At 41.2% G+C, this 15644-nt stretch overlaps 3 long non-coding RNA genes across 4 annotated transcripts; 2 read left to right on the top strand and 1 right to left on the bottom strand.

Moving 5' to 3' along the window:
- Positions 1 to 5002: 5002 nt before the first annotated feature.
- On the top strand, positions 5003 to 10440 carry LOC141760423 (uncharacterized). 2 transcript variants are annotated; one of them, XR_012592350.1, is made up of 2 exons: positions 5003 to 5571; positions 9910 to 10440. It is a non-coding gene; the product is annotated as an uncharacterized LOC141760423 (long non-coding RNA). The 2 variants fall into 2 exon arrangements; XR_012592349.1 differs by having other exon boundaries at positions 9952 to 10440.
- Positions 5312 to 8153, bottom strand: LOC141760424 (uncharacterized). The gene is made up of 2 exons (XR_012592351.1): positions 7146 to 8153; positions 5312 to 7115 (listed from the first exon to the last, which is right to left on the bottom strand). It is a non-coding gene; the product is annotated as an uncharacterized LOC141760424 (long non-coding RNA).
- Positions 10441 to 10754: 314 nt separating the features above from the next.
- Positions 10755 to 12036, top strand: LOC141760428 (uncharacterized). The gene is made up of 2 exons (XR_012592355.1): positions 10755 to 10872; positions 10908 to 12036. It is a non-coding gene; the product is annotated as an uncharacterized LOC141760428 (long non-coding RNA).
- Positions 12037 to 15644: the final 3608 nt, after the last annotated feature.

Here is a 15644-nt window from a genome sequence, read left to right on the forward strand (position 1 = left end):
ACAAGAGAGGCCTCCTCTCCTCTTCTCCTCTCCACAGTTTGGACCGACAAGATCTCAGATGTGAAAGTGTGAAAGGTAATAAATGTGTAGTGAGATGCTGCTAGAATAAAAGACCATGCAGCGAACCGTCTCTGATGATTAAAGATTCAAATAGTCCACCTAGTGAGAGAGAGACAGTTTGTTTCTGTCTCACAATCATATCTCAGCTTATTGTGTTGTCACAAACACTTGATGATGTTTTATTGGATAAATCTAGTGGGAGAGTTGATGTTTAGACCACCTGTTGTGGAACAATTTAAAGTTTACAGTGTGAAAATGAAGGTTTTTATATTTGTACATATGGCTTCAATAACTCCTCAAACGTCTGTTTAAGACAGGAGAGAATTTGATGTAGGAAAATACAACATCTTGTGTCATCTTTAAATATTGTTTGACATTTGAATGATCTCGATGTGCAGCGTAACTTCTTCTACAATTTCCCACCTTGTAGCTCTGTTTTCATGATTTATTTTGTGATGATGTAACTTTATATCAGGCAGTTATTTCAACTCTTTAATGTTGTGCTTACAGTTAGAATGATCAGATTCTATTTTAAATTGTTCCTCTCAATAGCAGACTTTATTTTTGTAACCAAACCTGCCTGACGAACATCGCAATAAATCTTTTGGTGCTTGAATTGGGTGTAAAGATCTCTGTGTGAAAGCTGTCCAGTGATTATTAAACAAACCCACAGCGCCCCCTGGTGGTGCAACAGAAAACACACTTTATTTAAACTACAGATGGCACATCCTGCAGGATTATCCCTGATCCTCACCGTGTGTGTGTGTGTGTGTGTGTGTGTGTGTGTGTGTGTGTGTGTGTGTGTGTGTGTGTGTGTGTGTGTGTGTGTGTGTGAGTGTGTGTGTGGGCGGTGGTCTGTTTAAAATCCCATGCTCTTTTATTTATTTAATTTATTAATTTAACTGTTTTACTTTATCTTCTGTAACTTTTATTCCCCTAAATTATGGTATGAACATTTTTTTTAAGCTTTCTCTGCACATGTATTTCTGGTATTTTACTGTTTGCTGTCTAAAAAATGTTATATATTAATTATTATTATAAAAAAGAAAGGACATAATGTTGTTTGATTTATCCCATTTTTTAATTGCTTTTAAGAACTCACCTGTACAGACTAGCATTTGTATAATTTATTTTCTAAATATATTTAATATTTTTCTTTTATATTTTCTTTTATCTCTCCCTGTTTGAAAACAAAAATGTTTTTATAGCGGGGCAGTTAAGTGCCAAAAACTGTTTGCGATAAAAGCAACACATTTGGCACAGACGTAGGTTTATATGTTATGAAAAGTAGGGATGCACCTATCGGGTCCGATACTGTGCTCATGTACTCGTACTCACAAAACGGCTCTGATACAACGGCACCGATACCACTTTACGGCAGCGTGACGTTAACCTCTCGTCACCATCTTTCGGGTCCTATCGCACGCGCTCACGCTACGCGTCCCCGACGGTGCGGGCGAGACGGGCCGGTGGTGCGCCCGACCCTGCTGGGCCGGGATCCCGCCTCAGCCGGCGTGTGCCGACCCTCACTTTCATTGCGGCACGGGGTTTTGCTTACACCCTCTGACTCGCGCGTGCGTTAGACTCCTTGGTCCGTGGTTGGGTGGGTTGCAGACATCGCCGCAGACCCCTGGCACCTTTTACATGGGCCGAGAGCCCCACCCTGGGGGCACTAAGGACAGTCCACCCTGGTGACACATTGGCCATGGCCAAAGCACCTTCACCCCGAGCCTTTCCAAGCCGACCTAGAGCCGGTTGCGGCGCACCGCCTCATTTAAAAGCTTTTAACCTGAGAAAAACGTTAAAAAAACAAAACCAAATAAAAGGAGCATGGTCATTTCAGGGTCAAAGTTCAACCCCCTAGCCTTCATGATAGAAACATATCTGGTAGTAGTAGTGAGTTCTAATTGTTCTATTCTATTCTATTATTATTATTATTTAGTTTGCTGCCTAAAAGCAGTAGAAGTTGAAAGATATTTAGTCTAAAAAAAACCAGTAGAATCAGCCTTAGAAAGTCCACACTTGTGTTTAACTGTAAAACAAAAATTCCTCTTAATGTCATTAAACCCTCCGTATTTCCAGTAATGTTAACAAGGACATGACCTGCTCAACGTTAGCAGCAACCTGTTGAATCAACATTTTATCTGCATGATAATCAAAAACCAGACAACTACTGGTTGTACTGGGAAGCTTCCAGCTCTGAATGCAACATTTCTGCACACGTGTGTTTATCCTGTATGTCGTCCAGCAGACAGACAGCGAGGAGCTCCCAACAGGCTGTCATGTGTGGAAGTTTATAGAGCCCAGATTATCGGAGGATTTACGCCGTTATCCAGGCGTTAATGGCAGTTTGTTTGGGGGCAGGAAAGGGTTAGTATAGATTATGATATTGTGATATAGAATAAGGAGGAATATATGGATTGGAAAGATTAGAGACTATTGAGGAATGGGAGATTAGATCTGGATTATTCATGTACATGTGATCTGCTGCCGTCCCACAGACTCACAGACAGACACATTTTCCATCATTTATACACCAAAAGTCAAGCCTTCATTCAACAGCTATATATATATATATATATATATATATTTATATATATATATATATAAAAGAAAAAATAACACAATAACATATTCAAATTAAATACCTGTTTGAAGTTTTTCCTCTTATGGAAATAGTTTATGGGATAATTTACAGTATGCAGTATTTCATCATCATTATTATTATTAGCCCAGAACGGACAAACCAAACTCTGGCTCTAGAGAGGGACATTCGCGTTTTCACTTCAGCCACCGTAGTTCTCCAACACGCTTGGCACGTGGGAGAACTTTCAGTTGGTTGCAATCTGCAACCTCACCGCTAGATGCGGCCAAATCCTTCACACTGCACCTTGAAGTACTTGAGTAGATGTACTTTCCACCACTGGTTCCTGTTGTGTAAATCTGTAAATCCTGGAAACAACAGATCATCTATAGAGCATCTTTTATTGTATTCAAATGAATGCAATGCAATGCAACCTGTGGAAGTTTTTAGTTTATTTAATTAACGAATTAAATACAGAAAGGTAAATTAATTTGCTTTAAATTAACATTTACAGTCATTTTCACACTGGCTGCCTAAATATTAATATTCTGTATTTCTGGGTTGGATTCAGATTTTTTTTTTAGCATCTCTGAGCCAAAAAGAATTTATCACATAAACCATGTACAGAAGAAAACAGTGATGTTCTCAAAGTTTTAGCATGCTTCAGTAAACTGGTGGTCTTGAGAGGGGAAAGGGTTGAAAACAAATTTCAAAAACAGGAGAAATGTGGAATTTATAACAAAAAAACCTTCATTGGTTCCATGACTTGGTCATGAGATGATTTAAAGATGATCAGTTTTCAGCTTCGCAGGTCTTCATCTGTTTAGAAGAATGTTTATCCAGTAGATAGTTTAAAATTTGACTCATTTTTAATATTAATTATAGATATGTCTCTAACATCGACGCACATCCAGACTGCAGTAAAGAATAGACGTAATCATGGCAGACATGAAAATGAGTTTAGCACCTGGAAATCATTCTGTGGGGATTTTCTCTCTCTTTCTTTGTGTTAATCTGCTTTTTTTCATTTTACTTCTTCAGGAAGGTGTCACACACAGACAGCCAGGCTCTAATCTTATCACACTCACACAGTTACACGCATTCATACCTTGAAAACCGCTCTTCCACTTTTCCCACCCAGATGCATCCTGCCGGTCCAGGGATCAACCTGTAAATAAGAACCGTTTGAAGCCTCCCGTTTAGTGACCCTGCAGGAGCACAAACATGGGAATGTGAGAGAAAGGGAATCTAACAGGAATAAAGTAGCAAAAAAGTATGAAGAAAAACTGGTAGGAAACAACAACAATGTGGTTTTATGTAGACTACAACTGGTCAGAACCACATGGGTAAAAAAACAACCATTAAAACTCTCAAGATGAAATTAAAAAAAACTGAAAGATCATGAGACAAAACAAACAAACAATGCCAACAATATAGTTTCTACCCTCAGGAGGCTCTAGACATAAATGTAGGCAGAAATGTATATTTGTGTGTGTAAATATATTTTTCCGCAATACAATAATAGCACAATGTTAATGTAAGCTGAAGTAGGCGAGATTGGAGCAAATATGATTAAAAAAAGTTATTTTTATAAAACACTATAAGTCGCTATATCCTGACAGTAGTACATGAAACAGGTAACCTGAAAAAAATCATGTGCCTCTGTGTCCTCCGGTGCTCCTTACGGCATCTGCAAGATTTCACAGACCGGAGGAAAACAAGCAGTAAGAGCTGATCTGAGGTCTGCTGTCCAGCTGCCGTCTAAGAGAGCCGGCTGTCAATCACTCTGAACTCCGACCAAACGGTCAAACTAGGCAGCGCTGATCAAATATGAATCAATATTCTGTTACGTTAATGTCTATTTCTCTCCTCAGATGTTTTCAGAATCATCTTGTAGTGTACGGTTTAGCTGTAAAATGAGAAAGTTTGTGACGCCGCCGCCATTGTGAAATCTGGTGAAGGAACGCCAAGTTCCGCTCTGTCTCTGAAATTACCTGTGATGGTCAAAGTCTTAGATAGTCTTAGATTTTCTAAAGCCTGAAAACAGAGCCATGAGGAGGAGCAGAAGTCTAGTTTTCTCTCAGAACACTCAGAGCATCCATTGTTCAAATTTCAATAAAGTCACCGCAAGAAAACTGCAGCTTTTTACAACTTATGAACCACCACTTTCACACTTCTGAATACATCATATACTGTATATACAATTGTAAGTACTTGTTCTACTCACTCTACTCACTGTATTTTAACACTAGTGGTCAAAGTTACATTGTTTTAATGATCACAAAAACACTGCAGGATTTAATGCTTTTGAACATTTGGAGATTTTAACAATTTGCTCCCAGTTGAATAAATAAACCGTCTGTTGTCTGATGTTGGATTTATTATGTACAAAAGTGCTTACAATAACCTGACTGTTGGATTTGTTATGAATGGAGTGATTGCGAGGAAAGGGAGGAGGCAGGTGCTGTTTTTCTTTTGCAAGGTCAAAGAGAGGAAGGAGTCAGAAGGAGATAAAGAAGAAGACATGCAGCAGAAACATCACGTGCCATAAGCTCATGAATATTAATATTGTGTAAACCATGAATAGGCTGGATCAGGGATAGCTCGGGGTTCAGACTTCGCGAACTGACCCATGCACTGTATGTTGTCAGGGACACGTAGATTGGATCCAGATATCTGTAAACTCTTTTATTTTACTTATGCAACATTGATTGTTCGGAATAAATTGTATTATTATGCTTTAACCCGTCTGTTTGGAAAATCTCTTTGTCACACAAGATTAACCAGCACGTAACTGGGCCTTGACCTCTCGGAGGTAGAAGGCCAGTTCCTTCAATTGGTGACCCCGACGTGATCTTCGGCATTGAGAAGCGTGTCCAAAGGACGGACAGACCGGCGAGAGAGAGAAAGGGCCCTGAAATCTTAAGGTAAGCAGAACCTGTTGTATCGAACTCTGCAAATTGGCTTACTCTAAATTATCTCTCTTGTTGTGCTGAATCTCCTTTGTAGTGATAAATGTTGCAAAAGTAAAAGACTTTCTGTTAAAGCGTTTGGAACGCTGCGCTTGGAGCGCTAGAGTAGTGCGCTTGGAGCGCTAGTTTTTAGTAACGTCTGGGACGTTAGAGAAGTATTTGGAACATTAGAAAAGCGTTTGGAACGCTGCGCTTGGAGCGCTAGAGTAGTGCGCTTGGAGCGCTAGTTTTTAGTAACGTCTGGGACGTTAGAGTTTAGTAAAAATAGCGCTTGGAGCGCCTGTATGAGTAGTGTGCTTGGAGCGCTAGTTTAGTAACGTCTAGGACGTTAGAGTTTAGTAAAAATAGCGCTTGGAGCGCCTGTATGAGTGTACATTAATAACTAGTATTCAGAGGAAAATTAAAACTTACTGTTGATACTGGGCCAACATCGCTGGAACATCAAAGTGTCCAGTAGAAGCTTATGTTGGTAGGATCACAGCGAGGGGCATAGCGACCCATTTACTCTGAATCTAGTTACTGTCATAAACTGAATAAACCTGTGTGAAATAGTACTGGACAGAATGGACGGAGAATTTGACAAAGACTGTGAGGAACGGGGTGGCTGTGGGCCTCCCCGTTTATCATTTGGACAGCAATGGGTTAAAGTCAGGACCAATGTAATCTGTACATTTGATCCTAAGACTAGAAATAAAGAGACTCAAGACCTAGATGAGTGGTATAACATGACAGTGAAGGAAGGGCATTTTCCTGCCACGGGAAGTGAAGCCAAATTCATGCCAGTGATGAGAGCATTAATACAGGTGGTTCATAGAAAGCTGCTGCAAGCAGGACAAGACAAAGAAAAGGGACATATGTTTGTAAGGAGGAAATTGAGGAAGAAAGAAGACGAGTTGGCAAGTAAATTGGTAAAATATAATGTGATACAGATGGCTGCACTATCAGCCTTAGGCAGCCAGACGAAAGCCACCCACGCAAAAACCGCTGAAGCAAAACCACTAGTGTAACCCTCACCCAGTCCTAGCGCACCCCCACCACCAAACCCACATACTAGCCAGCCGCCACATTACATGTCCCTCCATCAGCAGTACCCACCTGGCCCACATCCCAACCCCCCTCCTTATCCTCCTCCTACCCCTAGTCCGGTACCAACCCCACAGGACAGTGATTATACAAACGAAGTTATGGCACCATTGTTTCAAGTGTTAGGTGGTACTTTGGAACTTTAACCCCTACTCAACATGGGGTTGAGTAGGGGTAATGCTATTAGACAAAAGTATCCCATACCAGCGGGTAAGCTCCACAGCTTGGTGTTTAAGATTAAGAACGGGGAGAGCGGACGCACGTTCATAGAAAGAGCAAAGACAGAGTGGGCGGGGGCTACGGGGGTGAACCCAGATAAAGAATCACAGCAGCCTCTGTTCAGAATAGCTCTGTTAAAACATGCTCCGGAAGAAGTTAAGAGAAAGATACCCAGATGGCTCAAATTTTAACACCAGCTCCAGCCCCGCCACAGAATCCTTATCCACTGCAGGGCCCGCCACAGGCTATGTATCAACCCCAGTATCATGTTCCTTACCAAGCTGCCCCATATCAGCAGCCCCCTTATCATGGAGGACGGAATAGAGGCAGAGGGAGAGGAGGAGGAGGCAGGGGGAGGAGGTATGCCCAACCAAGAGGAGGCAGTTGTTTCATCTGCGGAAGCCCGGATCACTGGGCACGTGAATGTCCTCAGAAACAACAACAGCAGATGAGAGGGCCTCCACAGCAGTCATATCAGCCAACAATACAGACTCCACCAAACCAACAGCTAGCTCCAATGCAGGCATACAGCGGGTACTCTGCGCAGGGACCTCCACCTGGTCCATATACACCAGGAATGTTCCCATAGGGGTGCCCGACGGAGATGGAGGGGCAGAGGCTGGCAGAGCCCTGTCTCCAGTTGACAGTGAACGGAAAACGAAGATGGTTCATGGTGGATACGGGAGCACGTTACTCCACCTTAGCTGAACCTATGTGTTCCCTTTCCTCTCACTATGTTTCCGTTTTGGGATTTTCCGGCACTGAACAAAGACTGCCTTTTACTGTTCCCCTTCCTGTCCGGCTTGGGAGACAGGTGATGGAGCACCCCTTTTTGTATGCACCTGATTGTCCACGTGATCTCCTGGGAAGAGATGTTTTGGCAGCACTGGGGGCTTCTGTACATTGTTCACCAGAAGCTGTGATAGTGAGTTTCCCCGGAGGAGAAGAAATGGTGTGCTCCTCCCCCTCCAGTGCTGATCGCATGTGCATGTTGAGTCCTGATACCTCACCTGATGCCCCACCACCCTGTGCAGACATATATTGGGCCCTGCTAGCCGACAGAAACCCTCTGATTGACTTTTACAACATGTGGCAACCATGGATTAGGGCTCTACACCCTTACCTCCCTGTTCCCGATCCTCCCCACTGCACTCTGAATTATGACAGAAATAATGATCTTACGTATCAAGATGAGTTCCAACTAAATCTGTTAGATACAACCTGGGGGATAGGAGTAGGAGGTGTTTATCCACCTCAAGCAGGAAATGGCAGAGGCCGCAGCACTCGCTCTCCCAGATTACTCTCAACCATTCCATCTGAATGTCTCAGAGCAGCTTAGTACAGCCCATGGTGTCTTATATCAGAAACACAGAGGAGATAGGAACGTATTGTACTATTGTAGCATTTTGCTAGACACACAAGAACAGAGAGCCAGCCCCTGTGTCAGATATGCAGCTACTCTGGCAAAAATTGTAGACAAAGTAGGTCATATAGTCATGCACCATCCTCTACAGATTCTGACCTCTCACAGCACTGTAACATATGTCACATCCTCCTGTTTCACTCTCACCCCCCTCAGACAGACCAAGATCTTACAGGTACTCTCGAAACCACACATCTCCTTTGTACATGAGGGCTGTAATATGGCTGACAATATGACTGATGGCGAGAAGCACTTCGGTGCAGAAAAATCGCTGCCCTTTGTAAAACTAAGGCTGGACTTAGAAAACTCCCCTTTAACGGAAACTGACCTTAGCTTATTTACAGATGGTTGCTGTTTCCGTCATCCCACCGAAGGGTTATGCTGTGGTGTCTATGAATACAGCAAAAGAGGAACCATGTACTCTCGATCACGGTCCTCTTGATGGGAAACAATCTGCTCAGGCAGCAGAACTTACGGCTGTAGTTTGTGCTCTGCGGTTAGCGGAAGGGAAGGCAGTGAATATTTTCACAGACTCTGCGTATGTGTGCAATGCAATTCACAGAGATATGTCTGGCTGGGTGCAAGCGGGTTTTGAAGACTAGTCAGAATAAACCTATGGCTCATGAGGAGTTGATGAAAGAGTTGTTGGAAGCAATCCAGTTACCACAGAGGGTAGCTGTGATCAAAGTGAAAGGACACAGTCAGGGCACTGACTTAGAGAGTATAGGAAACGAAGCAGCTGATGCAGCTGCTAAAAAGGCGGCAGGGTATTTACCTACTATGATGGTCATGACCACAGCAGATCTCGGTTCTGAGATAACTGATTTCTCCATTATACAAGCTCAAGAATCTGCCACAGCAGCAGAACGAACCATCTGGGAAGATAAGGGAGCTATAGAACAGTTTGATGGTATATGGTATAACAGAGATCAAATAGTTATGCCCCCTGTTGGATGTCCTCAATATTGACTCAGACTCATGGACTTGACCATAAAAGCCACAAACAGATGTTACGAGATCTCCGCCACTGGTGGATTCCCCGGAAACATGCTACTATAACTGACTTCTTGACTAAGTGTGACGTATGTAGTACATGTAACATCAGACCTACCATCACTCCTAGGGCAGGAAAACATCCTTCTCCCACTGCCCCGGGACAGGAAATCTTTATGGATTTCACAGATATGGGAGTAAGGGCTGGGGGGAAAAGATTCCTCCTAGTAATTGTGGACGCATTTTCACGTTGGGTTGAGGCCTACCCTACGGGAAAAGAGGACGCAAAATCAGTCATTAAATGTCTGGTGAATGAGTACATTCCGAAACATGGGTTTCCTAAATTGATCAGGTCAGATAATGGTTCACATTTCAAAAATAAAGACCTGCAATCTGTTGAAAAGGCTATGGGACTACAACACAAATTTGGCACTGTGTATCATCCACAATAACAGGACTCACACCATTTGAGCTTACGTGTGGCCGACCTTTCCCAGGGCCGTCCCAAAACCCCTCTCCCCTTCCTGACCTCGGTTACAGACCATACTATTTGAAGGTTAATGCTCTTGTGTCAGCTCTCTCCTATACAGGTGACAAACCTGTCACACCTGTCACAGAGGACGTTCCAGGACCTGACCCCGGACCCCCGGAACACCTTTGGTTGAAGGTGTTAAAGAGGAAGTGGTCGGAGCCACGTTGGACAGGCCCACACAAGGTTCTGGCCAGAACTGCAACAGCTGTGCAGCTTGCAGGAAAAGGACTCAACTGGTGGCACCTAACACAGTGCTCCAGCAGCAGGACAGGACCTGAAGCAGAGGAGGCAGCCCCACAAGGAGCCTAGGCTACGTGAAAAGAGGGTCACGTATATATTTTTTATTTTTCATATACTGTATAAACTGTGACTGTGATGAGATACACATAAGGGAAAGAAGGTTACAAGGTCTTGCCTGTATTTACAGTTAAATCAGGCTAACATGGTTGTTTAGGTGGACTCATCTAGGTGGTTTTTGAAAAACATTATATATCACATTGTATTAAAAATTGTTGCTTAGAATAAATGCTAAAATAGACAAAAATAGATAAAAATAGATAAAAAGAGAAACCAGGGGTGGGGAGAATCCACTAGAGAGAAATTTCACTTCTTTTCCCAAACCAGTATAAAATAGGACCACCCAGATAAAAGTTTTTCAGTTGCGCGCAGGAAAACAAACTAGAAGCATCATGCAGTACGGCAAACTGCTAATAGCGTTTGTTGTAGTATCTGTGTTTATCTCTCTTGTCCTCTTTTTTCTGGACAATCCTCGACCAAAAAAGGGGAAGCCAGAAGGAACAGAGAAGAATGTAACGATTAAACTAGCACCAAACGACACCGAGGCACATCAAAATCGCACTGAAACCGTAAATACAACTGCACTCTGCTAAAACTAGCTAATCACAAGTAACTCTTTTTAAAAATAGACAATGCTTTCACTCAGAAGCAGGGTGGAAGGTGTGGGCTACAAGGGGGGGAAGGCTAAACCAAGATTATAAAGAATGATGTAGTGAGGTAGCTCCCCTAATGAATATAAACTAGCTGACCAAATAGCTGCAGGCTTTGAAAACATACCTGTAATAAGTGCTCTGATCCCTATCACTCCTAACAAAAATGTTGACCGCATTAACTACATCCACTATAATGTTCTCCGTTTGACTAATCTAACCCGTGATGCAATTGCCGGACTAGCTGAACAAATGGCTCCTACATCACTGATGGTGATCCAAAATAGAATGGCATTAGATATGCTGCTGGCAGAGAAAGGCGGTGTATGCTCAATGTTCCAAGACTCATGTTGTATTTTCATCCCTAACAATACAGCGCCGGACGGGACTGTAACTAAGGCGCTAGAGGGGCTCCGGACGCTGTCTGAATCCATGCACGATGACTCAGGTATCAACAGCCCCATTAACGACTGGTTAGACCGTACCTTTGGGAAATGGAAGTCCATGGTGGTATCTCTATTCTCCTCAATCCTTGCTGTGTGTGCATGCTTAGTATTATGCGGTTGTTGCTGTATTCCATGTATTCGCCACCTCACTGAGCGTGTGATTATTTCTGCTGTGCAACGAAAACATCCGGATGCACCTCCTTCTTATCAGATGGCCATGTTCCAAGCTGAGAGACAGGGTCTCCTGGAAATGGTGGGGGATAGTGAAGATGTTGATCCTGAAGAGGTTGTGTGATGATGCTTATAATTAATACATCTGTACGTAACATGATGATGCTTATAATAAATATATCTGTATGTAACATTATCTGTAGGTGAACTTAGTTAAGTTCAAAAGAGGGTCTGTTGGATTTATTATATACAAAAGTGCTTACAATAACCTGACTGTTGGATTTGTTATGAATGGAGTGATTGCGAGGAAAGGGAGGAGGCAGGTGCTGTTTTTCTTTTGCAAGGTCAAAGAGAGGAAGGAGTCAGAAGGAGATAAAGAAGAAGACATGCAGCAGAAACATCACGTGCCATAAGCTCATGAATATTAATATTGTGTAAACCATGAATAGGCTGGATCAGGGATAGCTCGGGGTTCAGACTTCGCGAACTGACCCATGCACTGTATGTTGTCAGGGACACGTAGATTGGATCCAGATATCTGTAAACTCTTTTATTTTACTTATGCAACATTGATTGTTCGGAATAAATTGTATTATTATGCTTTAACCCGTCTGTTTGGAAAATCTCTTTGTCACACAAGATTAACCAGCACGTAACTGGGCCTTGACCTCTCGGAGGTAGAAGGCCAGTTCCTTCACTGATTAAATTACATTGTCAACAGCAGCAGCAGCAGCAGCAGTGTCACAACTGTGCTTGTTCTGAAATAACAGACAGACAGAGTGTGTAACAAAGGGAAGCATGCTTTCCTTTGTGTTTCGTGTGTGTGTGTGTGTGTGTGTGTGTGTGTGTGTGTGTGTGTGTGTGTGTGTGTGTGTTTTTCAGCTTTGTTGGCTCTGCTTCCTTTGTTGCAAGTACAATAGGAGCAGATCAGTTCTTGTGAAGCACAACTCCAACCAGCAGAGGGCGCTGCGTCATGGTAACTGACATGACAGAACAAGAGAATAATATAAAGAATATAGGGTTCAATCAGAAGTGGCTCATAAAGATGATAGAAACAGGAGGAATTCACGAAATAAAGGAGCTTAACAAATATAGGTTTATGTTTATTAATATCTGTTTTTTAAAAAATGTTGTTGTTATTCTGCAAACATATGCATATGAACCGACCTATAAGCTGCATAAAAAAAATACAATTTAAAAGATATTTAGTCTAAAAATACTAGAATAACCATGCATTTTTAGTGTGTCTCTTCATGTCATTAAACCCATCATATGTTTAGTAATATCACCGAGGACATGACCTGCTCAATGTAAACTTTAACCCTGCTTGAATCAATTAGTGATAACAGAAGAGAAGTATTTATCTGTAAACACATATATGGGTTAATTAACCTTTTCTTCATACTCTGCAACGTTTTTTCTATGTTGGAATATCTCCTGGCCCCAGATTTATCTTGTGACTGTAGCATCATTTCAGCTCAAAACTGAAACAACAAAGGTGAATTTATTTTATCATTTATTTGTTTGTATTTATTTATTGTTATTATTATTATGTTAATTATTATTATTTTATTTGAATTTATCATATTTGTATTTTTTATTTTTTTTCTATTTTACATTATTGTTGTTATTATTATTATTATTTGAATTTATTATATTTGTATTTTACATTATTATTATTATTATTATCATTATTATTATTATTTTATTTTAATTTATTATATTTGTATTTTATTTTATTTTTCTATTTTTCATTATTGTTGTTGTTATTATTATTATTATTATTATTATTATTATTGTTATTATTATTATTATTATTTTTCTCCTACCTTGTTTTTCAATATTTGTTTTTCTATTTACAGTTATTATCTGTTATTATATTTACATATTTTATTTGTTATGGTTTAGGTTGTTGGCTGTTGTTGGGGTGTTAATCGTATCACCTTTTAATATTTTTCATTTTTACGAATGGGTTTATTTTATTTCTTTTTTTGTTGTTCTGTTTATTGTTTGGACCCAAATGCTTTATCCTTTTGTGTGAATAAAATAACTATTAATTTTTTCCATAGAACACTAAGAATTGATGTCACCAACTTCCAAGTTAGAGAAAAGAGAACAAAGTTGTGCTTGAAATGTAATCAAAGTAACATGTTGGGTTTTTACAGCTTGCTTTGTCTTCATTTAGAGTGAACTGAGAAATGTTGAATTGCTAGAAAAGTAAATAGAATTTTGGAGTAAAAACACTGACTGCAACTACCTGCAACTGTTATTTTATTTTGTTTAATTTACACCAGATAGATCAGCTCACATTACCGTCTTTTTTACTTACTCCCATCTTACTATGTTAAACCATAATTCAGCTGCAGTTTACATACAGTACAAGCTGTTTGTGCACGAATGAATCAATCAATCCAGATTACAGTAGCTAAACTGCCTCCTGTGTGTCTACAGACAACTAACGTCAATCATTGTCCAAAGCAACTAAATTAATGACCTGATGTGACGGGTACAATTTGCATCTTAAATAATACAACCTGTGTTACCAGTTAGACTGAAACACACACTGATTCACTCTCTATCTCTTTGTTCTCTCTCGTCGACAACCTCAAAGTCAAACAACAGCAGCTGCAATCTGCCTTAAATTCTCATGAAATCATCATAAAACAGCTTGTTTTACTTAAAAGCCTGGTGCTTGACGTGACCGCATCTATTATTTGGAAGATTACTCAGCATTAATGCATGACGCTGTCACTGGAACAATAAATGTCATATGTTTCTGAGGGGTTGAGAGAATTCAGCAGAATTTGGGATTCTGGAGGATTTCAGAGCAGAATCAGAAATGTTCCTGCAGAAACAAGGTCAAAGGTTGAAGGCTACATGAGTTCAGTTATTCTCACAGCAGCGGCGGCAACGTTAGCAGATGAAAGGACGAAGGGGCTTTCGTGTGGTTTGCTTCCTTTGAAAAGCAGCTGACATTTCCCCAGGGAAGGGTTGGGTTGCCCGTCGGCTCGACTGGTAGCTAGCCGTCATTGTGGGAGAGATTGGAGGGCTGGTATTCCGTCTGTCACTATGCCTACCGTTTTTTCCGTAACAAGAGGTTAAAGAGGTGAAAAGAAACAGGCTAATACGAGAGGGTAAATTATAGGATGATTCCTCACCTAAGTTGCCCATTAAATAGCCAGTGCTCAGTCAGGCTAACTTCAAGCCATTAGTAGATTTAACATTAACATTCACAAAAGAGTCAACTATACCTCTACTGGGTTTTGATTTAAAGATACGAAAGTGTGCAAATGCAGCAACTTCGTGGTACTGCATGGAGTTAGCTGAACTGTTTTTGCTTATCTTAAAAGGACAGTGTGTAGGATCTGGTGGCATCTAGTGATGTGGTTGCAGATTGCAACCAACCCCTGCGCTCACTCCTCCCTTTTAAGACTGCTGTAACGTGAGCCGCCGAGTGCAAAACCGCGGTAACACCGTTCACCTTGCTCAGAGGTCATCCATACCATAATAACACTACTTTAGGAGCAACAGAAGTCAGACAACGGCTGGCATTACCACGGTTTAGCACTCTGCTGCTCACGTTACCGCAGTCTCACAAGCGTGTCGGAGAACTACGGTGGCCTTCAGGTAACGTAAAAACGTGAAAGTCACTCTATAGATCCAGAGTTTGGTTTGTCCGTTCTGGGCTACTGTAGAAACATGGAGGAACAACATGAAGAGGACCCGCTCCCTATGGAGATATGAAGGATTCATTCTAAGATAACAAAAACACAATGGTTCTTAGTTTCAGGTGATTATACACTAATGAAAACATAGTTAGCCTATGATTATTATATTCCATTTCTGCTAATAGATCCCCCTAAATGCTGCACACTGGCCCTTTCAATTTGTAAAATAACGTAATCTTCATAAATTTTTCATGGGTGTAGCTGGGTGGCTAGCTAGCTATGTAGCTATCCTGCCTCTGATTGATTGACTGTTTGAAAGGTAGCCATCAATGGCAACACTTAAGCTAAAGCTAAATTAGCTTGTCATACCACACTGTTTGTTTTCTGTTTCTCTGTGTGTGATATACTGTTCTATACATACAATATAAAACATTTAGGCTAAATATGGCAGAACTTGGCTAACTGCTAAGCTAGGCTAAACATGTCTTGGGCAATGTCTGTAGTGAATGACCAAGGGTAAAATTGATATCGAGGTTGAAATTGACC

This window comes from Sebastes fasciatus, chromosome 22, assembly GCF_043250625.1.
Source record: "Sebastes fasciatus isolate fSebFas1 chromosome 22, fSebFas1.pri, whole genome shotgun sequence".
In the NCBI taxonomy this organism is placed as follows: domain Eukaryota; kingdom Metazoa; phylum Chordata; class Actinopteri; order Perciformes; family Sebastidae; genus Sebastes; species Sebastes fasciatus.